This window comes from Phytophthora infestans, genomic scaffold (assembly GCF_000142945.1).
Source record: "Phytophthora infestans T30-4 supercont1.161 genomic scaffold, whole genome shotgun sequence".
Taxonomy (NCBI): domain Eukaryota; phylum Oomycota; class Peronosporomycetes; order Peronosporales; family Peronosporaceae; genus Phytophthora; species Phytophthora infestans.
This window is the reverse complement of record NW_003303598.1, coordinates 176,050-191,067: the sequence shown is the minus strand read 5'-3', so window position 1 is coordinate 191,067 and position 15,018 is coordinate 176,050.

The window sequence follows — 15,018 nt, the reverse complement described above, 5'->3', positions numbered from 1 at the left end:
AGCACGAAACGCATCGATTGGTTGCAAACAGCCATGCGAGCTGTGCAGATACTTGATTATTGACGCAAAACCTGTCGTATGTACTGACATCGGGCACAGTAACCACTTTTTTTCTAAGAGCTCTGCACACTTCTCTAATAGAGATATTTATTATTATTAATGTAGACTTCACAGACCAGGAGCTCTGGGATGCACACACTTTTCAAAGTAAAGACGATATTAATAGTATTAGTATTATTGCTTCACAGGTCGCGTATGTAAGAGCTCAGCGATGCTATTTTCCACACACTTTCTAAAGTAGAGACGATAGTATTGTCACTATTATTATTAAAGTAGGCTTCACGACCAGCGCTTTTTGTAGGGACTTTGCGAATATATATCTTTTTTACTTCACCTGGCACTCACCAGTGGTGAGTCACCACTGCCACCGTGCAATGAAGGCGCGCGGCTGTACGGTCACTGCGCTATCTGCTCCCGTGCACCGCACCCGATGAATGCATGCGCGCACGGTACATAGTCTTTTAGTCACTTTTATTGCATGCAAAGTATGTATTTGTTTAAAAATTTGATAATAATATATTATAGCAAACCCAAATAGTAATATTTTAAACATTTTAGTTTTTGCCTAATAATAAATACCTGCCTTACAGTACCGTGCTATTGGCTAATATTTGGACGCAAGTATTGGTTAAAACAATTTATTTTGCTAACATACTCAAAGTTTGCAAAATGGTGGACCCTACGTGCAAGCAATGCGAGGCGAAGATTGACCCGCTTCTGCTGAGCCCACAGCGGTCTACGACGGATTCCCGGGCGCGCTGCGTCTGCTGCTGGAAGCTGCAGTACGGCTACGCATTCCTTACAATCAGCGGGTGGGACATCGTGCGGCGCTGTATTGCCTGCGAGAACGGCCCAAAAGCGGTCGAGCTCTGGGAGGAAAAGCCCCCACCACCTGATTCGGCCGAAGTGCGCCGCCAGGAAAGCCTGTCGAACGTCAAGAAGGCGATGGGTCCTGACTGGTACCTCAAGAGGAAAAAGAGGCGCAGCCGCCATCGCAAGCTGACCGCCCGAAACGCCAAGTACACCGAGCAAAAAAAGCAGCAGAAGAGCAAGTAATTGGTAAATATACCCTTTTAGGCCCCCATTTTCCTACCTAGTTTTGTATTTAGTATACCCGACTACAGTGCGAGGTTTGGAGCCGCACATACGGTAAGCTGCCTTTGGCACTGCCAAACGTTTTGACGCACCTACAGAGCGTAGCGCGTTTCATTTAATAATTAACACGTGCTATCAGCTGCAAACTGACCGTCCCTATCCACATAGGCGCCACCATAGATGAAAAGTACACTCGCTCACTTGGACACACGCAAATCCGTGCTATGTGTACCATCAACGCTTGCGGTGTATATTCCAGTAGTGTACGCTCATAAATTAAACTACAGTATGGAGTGAGCTCTACGCGCGACGAATAATTTGCTGTCTACACAGACACGAGCACGTGTGCGTTATGCAGATCATACAAGTGAATGTGGCAAGTTGATGAGTCTGTACGCAGTACCGTACTTTAGTGCCCTGCTCAAATGGGATCAGAGCTAGGGATGGTTATACGTGTACCCGCCGCGCGCGTATATATCTGCGAGCAGACGCGCGGTCAGCTATCATGTATCTCTGCGGTATGGCATGTGCCGAGCTAGTAAAGCGCCTGGTCATATAGGCTGGTACATCAGAAACGTAAGCACAGTAAGCCAGCACGACGACGCAAATGTACCAAGAGAGCGACAGTGACCCTATACATAGGTTTGGCTCTCACGAGCGCGTGGTATACACACTCATTAGCGACATTGCGATATATGCACGGACATATCAAATAGCACGCCGAGTTGATAAGTAGGCAGCAAATGTACTTCATATAATGTACATGAGCTACATTTCAGATTAAGTCTAAACACCACTACAATTTGATACTCTGCCTACAGCCATGTGGCTTTGTGTGTTTGGCATACATTTAGGAGCCAGTAAATGCCAGTCGGAAAGGACCTACGCCACTCTGTCGGCCCGTATCTATGTACATACGTCAGTAAGTGCGTCAGCTATGCAAGTATGATCAATGCATGCGAAAGATAGTGGAAAGGCCCTTCATTAAAATCACAAACAGCTCAGCAATATAATTTCAAAGCATAATATTGATGTTTGTGGCGACCATCGGCAAATACTACCTATCCTAAAACATACTTCGCGCGCGGAGCTAATTAACATTGCTCTATTCGACCGTCGCAATCGATGATATGTGTCGACTGCCTCACTGCGATGACGTGCAGATGGTAATATGTTTGAGTAGGCGTATTTACTCTAGCTACACTGGGATTCCTCACCACGCTATGCCAAGTTTGTAGCATCATTGATACGGAATCGTCTTCTGAACAGCGGATTTTACATTTGCAACCACGCGTGCCTCCGAATGGTGTCATTTTGGGAGCAATGCGCTCAAATGAGATTATAGACAAAATCTTCCCGGGTAAGATGGTGCCCATCTTGCAGATCACGTTAAAACCTGGTCATATCTACCATAACATGTGAACACTAAGGATACTGTGTGCGGTGCTGTTCCGGAACGTAATATAAGTAGAACGCAGTATACATGTTCTATATGGTGCTTTGCTGTACGTAGAATCGCTAAGCACACCGCAGCGAAGCGGAGGTGGTCAGCCCGCACTTCACCAACCAACCATGCCCTAGCGTCCGCGGAGGGGGCGCCCAGAGCGCTAGTCGCTCCGCTTCTAACCTTGTAACGTGTCCGTCCGTCTGTCAATAAGTCCGTCCGGTTCCTTTCTTGCTGCTTTTTCCTGCCTTTTCGCATGGCTACACCCGGCCTGTCTAATACATTTACGTCCCATCTTACCGACCGCGCCTACCTTTCTGACTCGACCTAGCTATGCCAAAATTACAAAAATGTCCAAAAGCGTCACACAATTAACTCGCGCCCTGATTGGTCAATATTGACCGACCTACGACACTGAATGGATCTGTCGCACGATCAGACCGCCTCTCGCCCTCGCGATTGGACGTATGTTAAACATTTTTGCCGAGCACGAAACGCATCGATTGGTTGCAAACAGCCATGCGAGCTGTGCAGATACTTGATTATTGACGCAAAACCTGTCGTATGTACTGACATCGGGCACAGTAACCACTTTTTTTCTAAGAGCTCTGCACACTTCTCAAATAGAGATATTTATTATTATTAATGTAGACTTCACAGACCAGGAGCTCTGGGATGCACACACTTTTCAAGTAAAGACGATATTAATAGTATTAGTATTATTGCTTCACAGGTCGCGTATGTAAGAGCTCGGCGATGCTATTTTCCACACACTTTCTAAAGTAGAGACGATAGTATTGTCACTATTATTATTAAAGTAGGATTCACGACCAGCGCCTTTTGTAGGGACTTTGCGAATATATATCTTTTTTACTTCACCTGGCACTCACCAGTGGTGAGTCACCACTGCCACCGTGCAATGAAGGCGCGCGGCTGTACGGTCACTGCGCTATCTGCTCCCGTGCACCGCACCCGATGAATGCATGCGCGCACGGTACATAGTCTTTTAGTCACTTTTATTGCATGTAAAGTATGTATTTTGTTTGGAAATCTGATATTATTATTATCAAAGCAAAGTATTAATATTATAAAACATTTTATTATCAGCCTTTATTACCGTGCTATTGGCTAATATTTTACACACGTTTTGTTAACTTACTTAAAATTTGAAAAATGGTGGACCCTACGTCCAAGCAATGCGAGGCGAAGATTGACCCGCTTCTGCTGAACCCGCAGCGGTCTACGACGGATTCCCGGGCGCGCTGCGTCTGCTGCGGGAAGCTGCAGTACGGCTACGCATTCCGTACAATCAGCGGGCGGGACATCGTGCGGCGCTGTATTGCCTGCGAGAACGGCCCAAAAGCGGTTGAGTTCTGGGAGGAAAAGCCCCCACCACCTGATTCGGCCGAAGTGCGCCGCCAGGAAAGCCTGTCGAACGTCAAGAAGGCGATGGGTCCTGACTGGTACCTCAAGAAGAAAAATGGACACAGCCGCCCTCGCAAGCTGACCGCCCGAAACGTCAGGTACATTGAGCAAAAGAAACAGCAGAAGAGCAGGTGATTCGGATATCCATCCTTATAGCCCCTTACCCCGCATAGTTTTGGTATACTGGCTGACGGTGCGAGGCTTGGGGCCGCACATACGGTAAGCTGACTATGGTGTTGACGCACCTACAGAGCGTAGCGCGTTTCATAAAATTTTCAGCATATGAATCAACTGTGCACCTCTGCAAGCTGGCCGTCCCTATCTGCATACGCGTCACCGTAGATGGCACGTACACTCGCTCACGTGGGCACACGCAAAACCATGTTATCTGTACCATCAGCTCTTATAGCGTATATTGCACTAATTGGCGCTCACAATTAAAGCCACAGTATTGAGTGGGAACTATGTGCGACGAATAAGCTGCTGTTTACATAGATACTACCACTGCGTGACAGTCCAGACCGTACAGATGGACGTGGCAAGTCGATGTGTCTGAACGCAATATTGTACTTTAGTGTCCTGTCCATAATGACCGAGATAAGAGCTCGGTTGAGTCGCGGATGACTATAAGGTGTGCCCGCCTCGAGCGTATATATCGCGTTGGCTACTGCTAACAGACGCGTGTTCAGCATACCTGTATCGCTGCGGAATAGCCTGTGCCCAGTTAGTGACGCGCTTGATTATACAGACTAAAACATCAATAGCGTAAGCACAGAAAGCTAACACGACAGCGCAAACGTCCCGATAAGGAAACAGGGACCCCATCCATAGGTTGAGTATCACGAGCGCGTGGCAAATACACTCATTAGCGACCTCGCGATATATGCACGGACACATCAAATAGCACGCCGAGCTGATAAGTAGACAGCGAAAGTGTTCCATCTAATGTACATGAACTATTATTCAATTCAAGTCTAACCATCACTGCGATCTGATACTCTGCCTACAGCCATATTTCTTCGTATGTTGCAGCCGGTCAAAAGAATGTGCACGCAGTGGTGCCTCTTCGTCCGATCTGGACGAGGCCTTTTGTCGTACATATCGGACCCAGTATAATGTCAGTCGGAAAGGATTTACGCCACTCTGTCAGTCAGTAGCTATACAAATAAGTCAGAAAGTACGTCAGCTATGCAAGTAAGATAAATGCATGCGGAAGATAGTGGAAATACCCTTCATTAAAATCACAAACAGCTCAGCAATATAATTTCAAAGCATAATATTGATGTTTGTGGCGACCATCGGCAAATACTACCTATCCTAAAACATACTTCGCGCGCGGAGCTAATTAACATTGCTCTATTCGACCGTCGCAATCGATGATATGTGTCGACTGCCTCACTGCGATGACGTGCAGATGGTAATATGTTTGAGTAGGCGTATTTACTCTAGCTACACTGGGATTCCTCACCACGCTATGCCAAGTTTGTAGCATCATTGATACGGAATCGCCTTCTGAACAGCGTATATTAGCTTTGCAACCACGCGCGCCTCCAAATGGTGTAATTTTGAGAGCAATACGCTCAAACGAGATTATAGACAAAACCTTCCCGGGTAAGATGGTGCTCTTTTTGCAGATCACGTTAAACCCTGGTCGTGTCTACGATAACATGTGAGCACTAAGGATATTGTGTGCGGTGTTGTTTTGGAACGTAGTATACGTAGATCACAGTATACATGTACTATATGTTGCTTCGCTTTGAGTAGAAATTCTAAGCCCACCGCAGCGCAGCGGAGGTGGTCGGCCCTCTCTACACCAACCAACCATGCCCTAGCGTCCGCGGAGCGGACGCCCAGACCGCTAGTCCTAAACTATCAATGCTAGCACGGTGTCTGTCCGTCCGTCACACGAAACGCTCAGATTTTTTAGCTTTGTCATTGGCTGTCGAGCGGAGCGAAGGCGGCTCCAATTGGTTAAAACTGAATTATGTAGATCACATCAGTAAATTCATGTGGTTCACAGAGCACATAAGGAGATTTGCACAAGACTATCCATTATCCGAAGGCGGCATAGTTTTAAAACGACGAAGTATTAATTTTTACTATTTTAATAATGCATGTTGCTTTTAATATTTGAGTGCTAAACAGACAGAGCTACTTATTCTCAAATGAAATAGCCCCTAAAGACGCTTACTAAGCTGTAAGGTGCTTAGCGTACACGTAGGAATGCGTGTTTTCGAGGCCATACTATAACATACGTAATAGTATGTTGTTAATAGTTTCTGTAAGTTTGACTAAAAAAATAACTACAACTGTTTTGTTGTTCCGCCGTAGCTGGGTCGTCGTTCGGCTTTATTCCTTCAGGTAGTAATACCTCCCGACTATCATAATCCTTTGTCGCGTCGGAGTGCTGACCCGCTGAGTTGGTTGTGACGGCAGAACTAACTTCCGTGCATGCGAACGCGTCTTCGGTATAGCTGACATCCTGACGACATGTTGTGGCCACGTCCGAGGCATTCGCAGTGTTCAGATCCGCTGACGCCGAGTCCACCGCCGCCGACTGGATAATGCAGGCTTTTGGCGTACCCATCGCTGAGTTCACCACGGCTGCAGAACTTAACCCATCGACTCCATACTCGGCTCGTGCCTCACCTTCATCACTGCGGTTACTTGTATTCACCGTCCAGCTCAGTCCTTCACTGTTATCCTCAACATCTCTTGAAAGTAATACCTCCAGCTTGGAATTTGCAGTCATCACGCTAGGGCACTGTACCGCTGAGTCTGCTACTTCGGCTGGACAAACATCCACGCGTCCACACTCGTCCCTCGCGTAGTCGGTCGTCCTATGGCACACCGGAACAGCTCCCAAGTCATTTCTTGCAGCTGGTTCTCCGAGCGCCGAGTTCGCCGTCACCAGATGGTTACTCCCAGCACTTATCGTGGTCAGGGTGCTCACAGCTGAGTTCACCTCGCCCACAATACTTGGTCTAATGACGCCAAACTTGGCTCGGTTGTCAATAAAGGGTTGGGCGTCACGTAAGGCGTGTTCCGAGCGTTCTTCAGGGTCTCCTTCCGTTATAGCTGAGTCTTCCGTCGCCGACACGTCTTCCTTGGCCCTTACTGCACTTGTTCCTTCAACCGCTGAGTTCGTGTTGACGTCAGAAATGGCGCCATCGTCTTCAAACTTGGACAGCTGATAGGAGACATCTTGGCCATCGAGTAGCACCGGCGTACGATCCGCTCGGACGTCTTCCAGCTTGAACGCTGAGTTTATAGCCGGGTCACCCCTTGTCACCCCTGAAGTCGATATAACGTCGGCGTTACCGCGACGCCTCTCGTCTTCGTCGGCTTCTGTATCTGCTTCGATCCTTCTCCAGCGTTCGACGCATGCTAATTCTGGCCCATTTTCCACTGGAGGGGGTCGTTTTCCCACCGCCGTCGGAATTAGGTATTTTCGTTTTTCCACAGCTGGCGGCTGGTGTGACAACCAGTCCTCGTACAGTCGTTGTTCTTTCTGCAGCAAATCTTCGTCCATCGCTGACTCAAATGCCAATATCTGCCAGTCACGGTACTTCGCCGAGTTCACGCGGACATATCCCTCATTGGCCAGTACTCCGTGTGGTTGCCATTTTATCACATAAAAGTGAGGTGGGCACCAGACTGACGTCGGTCGTACGTTCGTAATCAGGACATGTGTTGGTCTTCCTCGGCGATTAAAAACAACCGTTGGAATCCAACCCTTCGTCCGTCGCACCCACAAGTCATGCGTCGACTCACTGGGTTGTCGCCTGGGCAATTTAAACTCAGCGGTCATTCGACTTTCGATTGTTAACCCGTCGGGTGGTCCGCATGGGACATTTGGTCCGAACTCGGTCTTGGTCGGCGCATTACTTGATCGGATGAGTGGGATCACCATCTCATCGGGTAGCTTGACCGCCGAGTTGTACAGATCCAGACGGATTCCAGCTGGGATCATGAAGTCAGTGCCGAGAATCAAATCGACTCCAGCATGATGAGGTATTATCCATCCTTCAAACTCGTATGCCACTTCCCAGCCGAGTGTCACCTTCACAACTGCTCGTGACGTTGTCACCATTCTGTCTTTACTTATTCCTTGTATGTCGATTCGCTTATCTCGGCTGGCCACTCTCTTGAGACGCAGTTTCCTCGCGAAGTATTCACTAATCGCCGAGACATTTGCTCCGGTATCCAATAATATCTTGGTCCTTCGGTCGTTCACTGCACCCAATACGAGAGCTCTCATTCTAACTCGACGATCAAACGTCTGTGCTGACCACCATCCCAGCCGTTCTCCCGGAAGCAGCTTCATTATCCTGGTACGATGCACAGCCTGGTCTGACTGCCGAGTTACACTTGCAATTGCTCGGTGGTAATCATCTAACTCACCGAGCTCACGTTCAATTACGTCGGTTTCACACATCCAATTGCCATCCCCGCTTCTTCCCTCGGGCCTTCCTGCTTCGCCTACGAAGGCAAACAAGAAGTTCGCCTCAACTGCAGGTTCAGCTGACTGTGGCAGCCCGGCATATTCCAACCCAGTCAGTGTTGGCGGACCGCCGAGTTTAAATCACTCGGCGTGTAAAGGTTTTGCAGGTCTTCTGGCACTTGCGACTTGTCGACAGAGTTTTTCACGAACGCAGCCAGCTTCTCATATTGACGAACAGCTCGCACTGGCCGCCTTCATGGACTTGTCTGCAGAATTTGCAGCGTCGTCGACAGTAGTGAGCCGAGTGCCCCATTCTTCCACAAGCTGCACAAGGTCCACGCTGTGAGTTGTCGCGTGATCCATCTCCACGGTTCGACTGTTTTCGTTGGTTGTACGGTCGAGGAGGTCGGTTCGCTGAGTTTCCCCAACTTCGATTCGAGCCATTCTGGTCTCCCGCCGAGTTCTCTCGGCGGTCCGGTGTATTTCCCTTATCATTGGAAACGCCGGCGTCTATGTAGTCGTCGTCTTCCGCTGGGTCGTGCCCTCCGGACTGGCCCTCATCATCCCATTCGTCTTCGGAGTTGTACGTACTCGGCGGGTTCTGATCGAGAAGTTCTTCCCCGTCAGAGTCAGCGTCAACGACAGTGACTCGGCGGTCGCGGTTCTCTTCCTTGCGACTGCGCTTCTCATCTCGACGTCCATCTCGGCGTTCATCGCGACGGCTTTGATCATTTCGCTTATCGTCGCGGTCTCGTGCGATCACAAGTCGGTCGCATTGCTTCTTGCGCTTTTCACCGAGGATCCGACGATTGATTATCTGTTCCACCTTACCGATGTCTTCCAACGGCAAGGGGCACATCAAATCCATCACGTCGTCATCACCACAATGCAGTAAGAAGTGTTCGACATGGTCAGCCGCGTCGGCGCCACCCTTCTCGTACTGGATCTTGGCTGTCCGAGCATACCCGTTGAGTCGGATCAGGAAGTCGCAGATCGGTTCGTTGACTTTACGTCTCGCCGAGTAGTAACGAGTGCGGGCGGATTGGTCGAACTATGAGCAATAATAATCCAGGAACGCCTCGCTGAGTAGTTTCCAACGTCACTGAGTCTTCTTCGGCAGCTGCCTATACCAACTCTTCGCCGCGTGTCCCAGGCATAGCGAGAAAAGTTCGCACCAGGCACTTTGGGGCATCCTGGTGCTCTTCATCTCGTAGATGAAACGCTTGAGCCACTGGAGCGACGCGTCAGAACGGTAGCGTTTTCCTTCGAACTCGACGATTTTGTCGAGTGAGGCGTGGGTTCGGACTTCTAGGTACTGCGTCGAGTCTTCTTCAGCCGCGTCAAAGCTCAAGTATCGGATGTAATCCTTCACGGTTTCTTCACGGTTTCCTCTCACGTCGAAGGCGTCGTCGTCTTCCTCATCCTCCTCGTAAGCCTCAGCCTCGTCTGCAGCGTCATACAATTCACGGTAACGACCAACATTTCGCTGTCCACGACTCGGCGCTCGCTGAGTCGGGTTTAACGTCATCGGAGTCAGCATGTGGGAGTCTTCGAAGTACGGAGTCCCTTGCGTAGCGCGGAACACTTCACGTCTCTTCGTCTCCGGGGTCTTCGGCAAAGGAATTTTGCTTGGGTCTTCGCCGAGTGGTTTGAACTCGGCTACTCGGCTGTACACCTTCTTCGTTCCACCAGGGGCCTTCTCCAATCCAAACGCCACTCTCAACTTCTTCTTCCATTGCCAGAGCTCAGCTCTACCACGGGTCAGACTCCAGTCGGACAGGATGAGGCTGTTTGGTCGGCTGTTGCACCGATAGCCCATCGCCTTCAGCAGCAACACAGTTTCTTCCACCAACTGATTGATCTTGGCTGCACGCACCGGCTGCGTTAACTTGGGACCCAACATCGGCCACTTCGCCTGCGCCATTGCCACAGGCGCGAACATCATCATCCATTCCGATCTCGTTCTCATCTCCTCGCCGAGTCGAGCCAACACTTTATTGGCGCTCGGCGTATCGGTGTTCCTCGTCGCTTTCGGAATAAGAGGCGGACGGTCCCCTTGAGCAACGCCTGTTCTTCTTCATCTTCTTCATCGTCCGCACCTTCGTCGAGCTCGTCGGATAAGTTGCGCTCGACAGGACGTGGGGCTCCCATGCGTCCCACCTGCAGCGTCAACTCTTCCACCTCGCCAAGTAGCTCGGCGGTAGTCTTCGTTTCTCCGAGCTCAGCGGTCTCGGCCTTCTCTTCATACTCTCCTTCACTTGCATCTCCGTTCTCGCTCTCCTGGTCTTGGCCATCCTCGTCGAACTGGACGGTTCGTCCCACCTCCATCGTCATGGCGATGAGTCGTTGATCCGCCGGGTCCGACCCCGCGAGAGGCGATCCTCCAGCCGTCGCTGGGCTTCCGTCGCGCGGAGTTGCTGATCCCTTGACCATCTTCACTCTTCACTCTCTCTTCTCTTCCTCTTAAATTGGTTAGCTGGCACCTATAAAAACAAGCACACACTCCTGTTCCCGGGTCGCGGCACCAGTTGTGGTGTAGTAGAACACACAAATACCGTCAGATGTGGATTCCTTACACAAACCACAACGAATCGCCGAGTTAGGTCGGCGGTTGTATGGCCTGCGCAGAGGGTGGTCCCCTCGCGGTCCGGCCCTTCCGGGACAGACGAGTGGCTCGCTTCCACTCGGCTCCGACTAACCAAGTCAGATCACTTCCGAGGCTCCGCCGAGTTTGGTTCGGCTGAGCTCGTTCACAACCCTGTGCCCTCCACCAAAGGATGGACGACGGCGCGCGAGCGCTTTTACAGGTCACCGAGCGCAGAGGCTGCTAAGCTAGAAGTGTTACGGCACCCGGGCTATCCGACGTACCGGCCCGCTGAGTATGCAGGACTTTCTTTCGCGCGTAGCGAGACTTTGTCCTACCCGGACCGACCTAATCTCTTGGCGCTACCAGTCAATACCCTACAAGCTATGCCTCTCGAGTATTGACGGCAGGCATAATCCAGCCCTATGCAGGGACTTACCGGAAAAGTGTACACGTGTCTTGGACTAGGAAAATTCTGCTCTGTTATCTTCTGGGAGCCCTTTCGGCTCCCCCTATTTAATCCTATGCTTCTTCTACAAATATCTAGAGAAATGTAGTCGTTTCGGATCTCTACCGACCCTTCAGCTGAGTTCAGGCGACCGTTGAGCTCAGCGGCTATCCGGATAGCATATCCGGACAGGTCGCCGAGTACTTACCGTGATTTTTTGTTCCTAAGCTCTGGGTTATCAGACCGAGCCGATTCCTGACCTAAAGTAGGTTGGTGTTTGGTCGAATCTGGAAATCCCTACACCACATGGATCTCAAGCTCGGGGCAGCGTACACGAGATATCCGTCCCGCAGGACCCTAAAGATTGTAGCATCGGCTGGAGGGTGCGAGAGGTCGAACGCATGTAGCGTCCAGCGCGCCAATTCGGACAGTTTCAGGGAGTTACATCGACAATGTTTTTCAATAACCTTGCACTTCTGGTTGATAGTTAGCCAGAGACCTTTTGTGCCTTTCGTCATGTTCTGCTCTGCTCGAAGACGTGTAATGATGCAATTGGCTGGAGGATTTGAAATTCAAACAGTTAGTGTGAACCACATTTGCGTGAGACAGACATCACCTCCTGAATATGCTAAGCCTGATACAGCCGATTTTGAAAGGTTATAAGCAGGAAGTAGTTTTCAGTTTCTGGGCGGAGTCTGTACTAGGCTCACATCTTTGGGTATATTTCTTCCCTTGTGGCTCCTCGGGTTGTTACCGGGTTTTATTGATGTGCTGTTCTTCAGTGAGAAGTATATGTACTACTTAAGTCAATCGACTGAGAGGTTGTTCATGCAAGAAAGTGTTATTGGCCTTTCTTAGCAGTTGTATGTGCATGTCAATCAAATTTTGTCGAGACACTTGTGCGATAGAGGCTTAAATGAATGTATATATTTGCTTGCCTTTCGATTCCACCCTGATAATTTAGTTACTTCTCTTTTTGTTTTGCATGTTTAAGTTGGGTTTTGTTTTCAGATTAAAACTAGACAGTGCCTCAAAACTGTGTCGTTTCTTTCATCACTACTATCTCAAATCTTATGTGTTTATTGCTTAACTTCACAGTATTCTTGTGCAAGTATGTAGTTTTGAACTGTTGTCTGTGAGAGAAGTATGTCTTCACACTTTAATTATTTATTGTTTTTCATTTTGATTTCAGCAGTGCTTGCATTTTAGTTACAATAATTCCATCACGGCACTTTCATTTGTAGGAGCACAACTTGCTCGCAAATAAAACGTAGGCTCACATATTTGTGTATTATATCTCCGTTGTGATCTCCGGTTTTTTTTTTTCGCTGTATAAATTATTATTTTTAGCAGCGTTAGCGAAAAGTGTGTCGTTCCAATCAATTGACAGACGACTTGGTGCACCTAATTGCAAGTGTGAGTCTGTATTGAGCAGACCCCCTTTTTTTTACTGCAGTGCAAAAATTAGGAGACGAAACAGTCTTTACACGTGGAGCTTTTTTTTCACGTTAAGGTGAAATATTGCCAGAGGTTTTACACTTGGCTTTTATTAACATGTAACGTTGTTTCAACATAGTTTAGTCAAGTAGTTTGGCAATTGCACTTACAAAGATTTATCGCTTACTGGTAAACGCAAAACCATTCAAAACCTAAGCTCTGACAAGCACAAATTTCCACCAGCCAACTTATTGTGGACGGTCATACTTAGTGCGGTAGCGCTGCACATACCGCATAGCTGCGTGCCACACCGACTGTAATGTCGAGCTTAAGGGCACGATGCCTAACTGCGCCAGCCCTAATGCTGTTGTGCTAGACATACAGTACTTCTGCCATGCATTACGGGCGGTAGAGCCGAGCTATTCAGCTACAAGTGTGGTGTTGGAAATCCCACGTGAACTCTAACTACAGATGTAGTTAGGATGTTCCCACAAAAATACGTCTACTAGGATAGTAAACGATCGTTCGGGCGGACCTGAAGACCCCAGTTCTGCCCTTGCACCGGGACAAACTGGACCTTGTAAACTACTTATAAAGGCCAACCAGTAAAATAAGAACACGCTACTAGCACGAGCAAAGCTAGCAGGTGTTTTGAATCCTCGTGGTCCCAACAGCGGAAGGGTACCAGGCACGGGTAAGCCTTTTACGAGATCACCGAGTGTTCAACACTCGGCTGGAAGAAATAAAAGGGAGGCAATTCAAGCACTCCCAGTCGTGCAAATAGGCAACAATAAGCCGTCACGTAAAACCTCCCGATAATAATCGGCCAATACACAAAGTCTCTTGGCCTTGCCGGATGAACCCTCGCTACAGAGCTTCGAGTTCACCGACAGGCATAACACACTCAAACAAGCTTGACCTGACGCTTACCTTGAAGCCGGACGTCGCTCTGTGTGCTTGAGTGGAAATTCTGTTCTGTATTTAAGCTTACCCTTTCGGGTCTATTCCTAATAAGAAGTCCTAATCAAGTATACAAATATCAAGTGAACAATGATCCGTTATGGATCTTCTTGCATGCCAAGCGTCGTCTGCACCGTCGCATGAGCATCTTTAACGGTCCATGCCCTGTCCCAGACGGTGAACGTGCCTTCCAAGGGTCGCTGAGTCTTCCGCGAACTCATCCCAACCGCCACTGAGGGTTCGTACCGTAGATGGTCCGCTGAATGCGAATCCGGCCAGTCCATTATTAATAACAAGAACAGCCTGAATTCAGTGACATATGGTCGTATCCAATGCTCGTTGAAAGCTCGGGAGTGACGCCATCGAGTCCCTGGCACCTTGGCGTCTCCGTACATCACCTGACCGAGGGTTCGTCGCTTGAACATCTTGGGCGGTGTCACGTCTTTGTCGACGGGTGATAATCCGCAACTACGGAGAAATCACTACACCACAACTGCCCCTGTCGCGATGGAAGCCACGGTACTGGTGCCCGTTGTGACATTTCTTCATTCTCCAATTCACCATCTCGCCACCGTATGTCCAAGCGCCTGAATCGAGTCGTGTCCGACGCATTTCAGCGTCTCAATCCCCGTAGACGTCGCGAACGTGAACAGCTGGAGGTACGTCAGCTCATCCTTCTCTTGAATCATCGGTACCTTGCTCATCACCTCGCATTACTCGACTTGTTTCGCAGGAGGGCAAGACCGAGGGTTCGAACGCCCTTCAGTCTGCTGCACTTTCCCCGACAGCAGCGTCATCAACCGGTCCTCCGGCGCCTGCTGCCCCGGACTCTTCACTCCCTGCGATAGCTCCTGCAGCACGCCCCGTCGTCGCTGAACCCGCGGAGATGGCTCCTGCTGTTCCTCCTGCCCCAGCTGGTGGTCCGCCACCCCTCGCCGAAGATTCGCTGCGCGCCATGCTAGCTGAATGTACGGAGGTATCGGTCGATCACATGATGACCTCGATAATCCCGTATTTGACTGCAATGGCTCGTCACCAAGTGCAGCTCAGCGTTGCGCCTCCTCTCCACGGCGATATACACACTCAGCGTCGCCTCGAGACTGCCGTTGGTTTCGATGATG